Here is a 9,205-nt window from a genome sequence, read left to right as displayed (position 1 = left end):
TGTTAATTAGTGTCTTCTCTCTTTTTATCTTAGTGAGTCTAGCCAAGGGTTTGTCAATTTTGTTAATCTTTTCAAAGAACCAGCTCTTTGTCACATTAATTTTTTCTATTGTCTTTTTGTTCTCTATTTCATTTAGTTCTGCTCTGATTTTTGTTATTTCCTTTCTTCTGCTGACCTTGGGTTTCACTTGTTCTTCTTTTTCTAGTTCTTTAAGTTGTAACATGAGGTTATTTATGTGGGATTTTTCTTGTTTCTTTAGATAGGCCTATAATTATATAAATTTCCCTCTTAAAACTGGTTTCACTGCATCCAAAAATTTTGATAGGATGTATTTTCATTGTCATTTGTTTCTATGTATCTTTTGATCTCTCCTTTAATTTCTTCTTTGACCCAGTCGTTCTTTAAAAGTATGTTGTTTAATCTCCATGTATTTGTGTTTTTTTCCTGCTTTCTTTTTGCAGTTGATATCCAAATTCAAAGCCTTGTGATCAGAGAATATGCTTGGTATGATTTCAATGTTCTTAAATTTGCTGAGGCTGATTTTATGTCCCAATATATGGTCTATCCTTGAGAATGTTCCATGTACACTAGAAAAGAATGTATAGTCTGATGTTTCAGTATGAAGTGCTCTATATATGTCAATTATGTCCATTTCATCTAATGTGTAACTTAGGGTTGCTATTTCGTTATTTATTTGCTGTTTGGATGATCTATCCATAGCTGTCAATGATTTGTTTAAGTCCCCTAGTATAATTGTGTTTTGGTCAATTTTTCCCTTTATTTCTGTTAGTAGTTGCTTGGTATATTTCGGTTCTCCCTGATTGGGGGCATAAATATTGATGACTGTTATGTCTTCTTGTTGTACAGTTCCTTTTACCATTATGAAATGTCCATCTTTGTCTCTTGTTATCTTTTTCACCCTGAAGTCTGTTTCATCTGATATCATTATGGCTACACCTGATTTTCTCTGGGTACTATTTGCTTGGAGTGTCAATTTCTACCCTTTCACTTTGAGTCTATGTTTGTCCTTGCAGCTGAGATGTGTCTCTTGAAGACAGCATATGGTTGGGTTTAGTTTTTTGATCCAATCTGCTACTCTGTGACTTTTTCTTGGTGAGTTCAGTCCATTTACATTTAGGGTGATTATTGATATGTGAGGATTTCCTGTCATTCTATCTTTAGTTTTCTGGTAAGGCTGTGTCTCCATTGTTTCTTTGCCTTTTTGTTGTTGTCTATTATTTCTGTGTGGTGGTATTCTATGATGTTTCTCAGTTTCTTCTTTTATTACAGTATATATTTCAGTTCTGGATTTTTTTTGAGTGGTTACCCTTAAGTTTATGTAAAAGAAAGTTTGATATTTAGAGTATTCTATTTTCTTCAGCACGCTTACTTTTTCCATTCCCATATTCCAGTTCAGGCCTTTACTCTCTCCCTTTTTATGTTTTGGTTGCCACAAATTGTCCCTGTTGATGGTGGTCGAATAGCCTCTTTTAGTATTTCTTGTAGTGCAGGTCGTGTATTAGAAAATTCCCTCAGCTTCTGTATGCCTGGAAAGGTCTTTATTCCTCCTTCACATCTAAAGGATATCTTTGCTGGATATATTATTCTTGGCTCATGATTTCTCTCTTTCAATAGTTTGAATATTTGGTTCCATTCCCTCCTGGCTTGTAGAATTTCTGCTGAAAAATCTGATGATACTCTAATGGGCTTTCCTTTGTAAGTGACCGTCTTCTTTTCCCTGGCTGCCTTGAGGATTCTTTCTTTGTCGTTGATTTCAGACAGCTTCAATTCAATGTGCCTTGGAGAAGGCCTGTTGGGATTGAGGTAATTAGGTGTTGTATTTGCTTCTTGGATTCGAGGGTCCAGTTCTGTCCACAAGTTTGGGAAGTTCTCATTGACAGTTTGTTTGAATATATTCTCTGTTCCCTTCGCTCTTTCTTCTCCTTTTGGTATGTCCATTATTCTTATATTGCTCTTTCTGATGGAGTCAGCAAGTTCTTGTAGAGTTCTTTCATTTATTTTAAGTCTCAAGTCTCTTTCTTCTTCCACCTGTGTAATTTCCAGGTTTCTATCTTCGATGTCACGGATGCTTTCCTCCATCTGGTCAACTCTACTAGCTAAGCTGGCTATTTCATTCTTAATTTCTTCTACTGAATTCTTAATCTCCAGAAATTCTATTTAGTTCTTTTTTAAAATTTCCATTTCTTTCGTAAAATGTTCATGTTGTTCTTTAATTGTGTTTCTGAGTTCATTAAACTGCCTTTCTGTGTTTTCTTCCATCTTGTTGAGTTTTCTCAGAACTGCAATCTTGAATTCTCTGTCATTTAAGTCACATATTTCCATATCTTTAAGTTCCTTTACTGGAGACTTTTCACTTTCTTTCTGAGCTGTCTTGTTGCCTTGGTTATTCATGGCAATTTCTGATTTATTATTTTTCTTCCTAGGCATCTACAGGAGTGGCTTCTGCGACAGGTTGATAGGAAGAGGTCTTTCTTTTGTTTTCCAATACTTGTTCGTAGAATGTTTTATTTTCTCTCCAACTGCAGCCTTTTTCTCTCTCTCACACTGTAGTGCTGTGTTTTCTCTGCACTATTCCAGCTTCTCACACAATGGCGGGATTCCCTGGGAGACAGGCTTCTCCTCTGTTAACAGTTTGCCTGGGTCACAGGGAGCAGTGTCCGTGTGGGTATGCAGAGAGCTTTTGAAGTTCCAAAGCTCTTCCTGCACCAGATTCAGAGCTTGTGTGTTTTAGCAGTTCTATTTACTCCTGCAGGGATCCGCCCAGATAAGTGGAAACAGGGGCGGGGTGAGTTCTGAGAGATGGCCCAGAGCAATGGCTGCGCCCACCACCACAACCAGTCCTTCTTTCACAGCTCCCTCCCCTTTGCTGGAACCTGTTGGGCTGCGAATCTGTGTCTGAGGACCACAGTTATCTGTTCTTTTGATCTGACACCACTACTGTTCCGCTTCTATCACTGGGCAGGTGGGGGCAGGGCTAGCTCTGGGAGGGCAGGGAGGGGGCGGCTAGTCTCAGTGCATAAGTCTTCTGTTCTCTGTGGCAGTGAGGGCTTAAACCACCGTTTTCAGCCTTCTTCCCTCAGTCTTTTCTGCGAGGTCTCTGCTGTGAGCGTTGGGTTCAGCCGTGTTATATGCTGTCCCCTCAGCCCTGTGGGCCATAAACGGAGCCCTAGCAGTCCAAGTTCTTCCCTCTCCTGCAGCTGCGGTAGATCCGGGATGCAGTGAGCTCGGAGCACTGAGCTAGGTCTGCGTCCTGCACCCGTGGGGCTCCATCTCCCCACTGCTCCCTTCCCTACTCCCCCACTCACGCGATTTGCCCACCTTTAGGTGAATTCAGTAGTGGGTCTCTTCGTCTTGCCTCTCTGCTGTGCAGGGAGTCCTTTGTGGAGTTATAGTTGCTCGATTTGTTGTAAATTCCAGGGGAGATTTACAGAGGCTCACCTCACGCCCCCATTTTGATGACGCCACTCCCTTAGAAAATCTGAGTGTGTGTCTTCTCCAGATTTACGAAAGAATATTGCAATGGCCATCAGCCTGGGGTTTGGAACTATCTAAACTGAAAATGCTGAGATTTAGCCAATGTAGGTAATATCTCCCTCCACTACTTCGTGGGTCTATTGTTTAATGACATTAGAGGTGCAACCTAAGTATAGTCAAGAAGCACTCAAATGAACACTTATGTATATTTGATAAGGAAGGACAAATACTGAGATAGACCATACCTTTGTATTTTCTCTCAACTTTCCTATGTGAAATATAGAGTATGTTTCCTGCCAGGATCCTGGGCCATCAAAGTGTCCATTTTTCTAATGTGCAGATGGCTCAGTAATTACTCCCAGTGGAAATGGTGTTCATGAGGGAAATTTCATGAATGCAGTTGCTGCTTACTTAAAATAAGTTCTGGGAAACATACCTGGACCTCATAGGTATCAGACATGCCTTAAAATCTGACCCCAAAGCTGACTTCTTGATTTAGAAATTTTGGAAATAAAAGCGATTGGGATTTTGGAAAACTCCCACTTCGTATGATGTCAGTAGGTTAACTATGTGCTGTTAACAGCTGAGAATCAGCATTTTATTACTGGAGGAGCTGTATGAATTGCCCCCTAGGAGATTGTATAGGAAATACAGTGCACAAACCTAACATGCACCAACATTTATTTTTCCCTGAGCTCTATAAAGATGATCCATTACTAAATAAAGACAGTAATTTTACTGGCTTACACAACTGTCTTAAATCCATGTGTATGTGTGTGTATCTGTGTTTGAGTGTGTGTCTAAAACTTAGAGAAGGCTAGACCAAGACATTTAATTAGAAAATAAAAAGAGGGAAAGAGGAAAGCTTATGTTCTCCCAGTGAAATAGTTATTTGTAATGTCTCCATGCAATAAGTAGGGAAAGAGGATGTGTATGGAATGAAGAAAGTATAGGCATTTGTATCTAAATACCTCCATATGTTTTGAGAGGTTAAAAAAGATAAGGTAGATGACGATGTATTTAGGGTGTAGGAAGGTGAAAGTTGATGGAGTTTATGTCATGGGTCCTTTTTTGGTGTCCTGGGAGATACGGTCATCTTTGAGAGTCATGCAAGTCCACTGAAGAAGCAAATTTGAGAACTCTGATATCACTGATATATGGAAAGTAAGAAAGATGGAGAATAAAAAGATTGATGAGCTGTAACAAAGGCCCAAGTGAAGGTAGAAATGACAAATCACCAGTGGCTAATTGTTAAAACTTTATTTTCTTCAACTGAGCTCAGCAGGTCAGGTACAGAGAAAATGGGTGTGATGGGGTTAAGTGAGTATTAAGAATTATTGGACCCAACACTCAAAGATCATGGGGTGAGGGACTCAAAGATGTTGGCAAGGATATAGTTGAAATTACTAACTATGGGGTCCAAGCTGGGTGAGAAAATCAAAGCCATGAGAAGTTTGGGAGGATAGGGAGGCGTGATGGGACTGGAAATTCTGTAGAACAGACGTAACTAGTGTGAGAGGTGGAAGCATTGGAGATAGAAATTAGAGAGTGGAATTTTACTGACACAACAGTTCCTGGTAGTGGCAATATCTAGACTGTGGTCCAGAGAGTGGACTGATGTGTAGACTGGAAGATAAGGTCAAGGAACCACAAGGCTGGGAAGATAGCTGAGTCAACACGTGTATCATCATGTAGGATGATGTTAAGACTTTGGCTGAAGAAAAAAATCTACATAGTATATGAGCAACTTAGCTCTTGAAAAGTTGTTGCCCTCAGATTTTCTGTGAAAATGTAGCTAAAATGTTGGTTGATTGTGCTTTTAGGGAATCCTGAGTCAAAAAGTGCCGAGAGAGAGACCATCAGACAGTGTCCTAGAAGCATCTGGAGGCAGCATGGACTTGGAACTGGAAGTATGGAGTCCTGGTGTGGTTCTGCTGTTGACTTACTTGTGTAACTCTGACTAAATAACAACCTCTCTGGGTCCCTTATCTGTGAAATGAGAGGTTTGGCTTATGTGGTTCCCTAGGAATTTCCTGGCTCTTAATCACATTCAGTTTCACTCTTTCCCATGTTGCTGTTGAGTTAGCCTAATTGCTGCCTCTTCTCCACTGATTTCATTCTGCCCCACCTCACCCTCATATGACTCCTTCTTTCCACTGAGATAACAATCCCAACTAGCTCAGGATAATTCCCCCAACTGCTAAAACCATTTCTAAAATGTGAACTTACTGATTCACACACTGCTTGAGATGCACTGTTTCTTTCTGACTGGTTTCATATATGTCACCATTACATCCAGCAACCAGGTCACTGGTGACAAGCTGAGATAATCATGGAAAATGACCACCTGAGATGTGATGGTGTGACTTAAAGAGGTAAGAAAAATAAAGGTTTCAAATCGCCAACATTATCATTACTAAAGAATGGAAAGTTAGCTAGATATGCATGGCCTCTGCCCTTTGGTACCTTAAATTGAAAACGTTCCAGTTTAATGCCAAACATGTAAACACACAAAACACCATGCAAACATCATCTTGTTGAGTGAATAAATAATTGATTTAGGAGTCAACAGGTACTACCTAAGGGCCCCCTTTAAGATCTCATTGGCAGCATATATTTGGAGTTCATGTAAGGCCAACACCATGGGAATGAATGAGATGACAAGGAGAAAGAGTTCAGCGTACAGTGAGAGGCATTCTCATCACAGTGCCTAAGGAAGATTCCTTTTACAAGGCTGGATAACAAGGGGAAGCAACAAAGACACAGAAAGAGTTGATGAGAGAGAGAAATGGGCCAGTAAAGTTCCACAGTATCAAAGAAAACATAGTCCTGATAAGAGACTGGTCTGCAGAGGAAAATGGCATGAGTGAGTCAAAGAAGATGAGGACTGAAATAGATTATTGGATTTGCCCATTAGAAGATCATTATCCACTTTCTCATGAGCGTATCCATGGAATTAAGGGCAGGATTCAGCGTATGAGTTTACATAGTGAATGATCGGAGTGGAAGAGATGTTTCTAAGACCATTTGGTACTCAAGGGTAAGAGAGATAGGGGAGATATTTTGAGGAAGAATAAAGACATGATTTGTAGTTAGAACAAAAGGGAAGAATTCCCTGGAAGCAAGGGCACTGAACACATGTAAAAGAAGGTACAATGGATGAAGCAAGAAGCAGGAGAGGTTGACGAGATCATAATAGCAGTTGAAGGAAGTAGGGAAAGGAAGGCGAAGAGATTTTGAGGTGGAAGGAATGCATGATGTCAGCACAGAGACATATATAAAACTGGACAGTAACTGATATTTTATGTGGAGAGTTCCTTGAGGATTTTGAAACACAGGAAGAGGGGAGAAGAAGCAGAGTGGCTTGATCCAAGAGGTAGACTTGGAAAATTCTAGAAGTGGAAAAATCACAAGTCATTAGCCCTACCTCCAAATATACCCAAAGCTGGGACTGAAGATATTGCCTCACCTACCTAACAGGGAACCATTTCCTAGAAAGCAAGAAATGATTGGTGTAAAAGTTGATTCCTTGACTTCTTATTACCATAGCCCCTTTTTCTACTGCTAACACATTGGAGGAACTGAGAGAACAAGACTGCTGATCTAAGGAAAGATTTTTGCCTCTGTCTGACCCACGGCTCTGATGGTAGATGTTTGACAACACAGAGCCCTGTTGATATGACACAACCATTACATTAGCTAAAAACTTTTCATCACCTAGAGAATTTCACCTGCTTTGTAAATATGCTGCAATATTTGGCTAACTTGAGCCCTGTATTGGGAAAGATACACAGGTCCATAATCCCTTATTGAAACAGCACCCGCGTAAGAGTCTGCCTCGTCTACTGAGTTTCACACATTATAGTAGAGGTCATCAAAATTTATTCTCAGATATCTACTAGAAGACTTTGAAGAAAAAATGATACATTCCCATACAGATTTTTTAAGTTAACATCTAAAATTTTCACCAAAAGTGTAAATAGTTGCAAAGGTTATTTATTTACAATGTGCTATAAATAAATAACATTTAAAATAAAGCAATTATTTTATCTTTTTAAGATACTAATGACATCAAAATATCATACTGATTTTTTAAAAAACCACTTTTTAGTGAAGAATCTGCATTCATTCAAAAATTTTAAGTGTACATCTCACTGGTTTTCAGAGTTAACCCACCCATGTAATGAGCAGACAAACAGATCAAGAAGTTCTCCTTTGCTCCTTCCAAAGTCATTGCCCCGCCCCAAAGGTAACCATTACTGTGACTTTAGCATCATAGATTAGTTTTCTTATTTTAAAACTTTATATAAATGGAATTATTCAGTAGGTATTCTTTTTTAAGTATGGCTTCTTTCACTCAGCATTATCTTTGTGAGACTTAATGTTGGGAGTAGCAAACTTCATTCTCGTATTTTATTCCATGGCAGGAATATACCACAATTTATTTATTTATGATGCTCTTGATGAACATTTGGAGTCTTTCCAATTTTTGGCTACTCTGAGCAGTGCTGCTATAAATATTTTCGTGCATGCCTTTTTGTGAAATATGTAAACATTTATGTTGGGTATATACCTAACACTGGAATCACTGGGTCATAGAATCATGTAGTCAGATTTATTGGGTACTGCTAAACATTTTTCCATGGTGTTTGTATCAAATTATATTTTTACTAGAAGTGTATGATGATTTTTGTTGCTTCACATCATTTGGTAGTCTGTCTTTTTCATTTCACCTATTCTGATGGGTATGAAGTTTGAGCACTTTTTCAAATATTTTGGTTATTTAGATATCCTTTTTTTGTGAAGTGTGTATTCAAGTTTCTACCCATTTTTCTATTGAATTTTTCTTTTTTCTGACTGATTTGGAGGTATTCTTAATATGTTCTCTGTTTAAGTGTTTTGTTTGATATGCATACCACAAACATCCTCTTTCACTCTTTGGCTTTCATTTTACTCTACTAGTGGTATCTTTTTATATAAAAGTTATTAATTTGAATGTAGCCAATTTCTAATTATTTCCCTTTATGATTAGTATCTTTTGTATCTTGCATAAGGAAGTTTTGCCCACCAACATCATGAAAATATTCTTGCAAATTTTGTTTTAGAGCTTTATTGGTTTAGCACTCACATTTAGGTGTTACCTTAGTTCTCTGATGACACTTAAGAGAATTTTTGTTTGTGTTTTATCCAGCTTTCCTATTTGCCTCATCAGAAGCATAGTCTGCTGAAAGTGAGTCCACCTTAGCCCAACACAACAAAGATTTGATAAATGCCATTATCCATTTTTTAAAAAGTTCTGTAATGTTGGAAATTTTACATTGTTCCTTGAACTTGTTTATTTAGATTTTTTCATTCTACTTTCTGTATAGGTATCCTATGTAATAGAGGATTCCTGTGCGATATGCTTTTAGATTTAAGTGTCTATTGAACACCATGCAATATTTTTCTTAAATAAAATGGGCACATTACTTTTTAAAAATTTAATTTCCTGTGATCAATGGTTTCTAGTTCTCTATGTGTAAGTCTCTAATTCAATGGTTCTCACTTTTTTTCTGCATTTTGAATCACCCAGGAGCTTTAAAGATTGCTTATGTATAGGTCCTACCCCTAGAGATTCTTTCTTAATTAGTTTTGGGTGGAGCATTGGCATTAAGATATTTTAAAATCTCTCTAAGCATATGATGTGCAGCCACTGTTGGCAACTATTGCT

This window comes from Rhinolophus sinicus, chromosome 15 (assembly GCF_057876585.1).
Source record: "Rhinolophus sinicus isolate RSI-liver-muscle chromosome 15, RSI-T2T, whole genome shotgun sequence".
NCBI lineage: Eukaryota > Metazoa > Chordata > Mammalia > Chiroptera > Rhinolophidae > Rhinolophus > Rhinolophus sinicus.
This window is presented reverse-complemented; position numbering follows the sequence as displayed.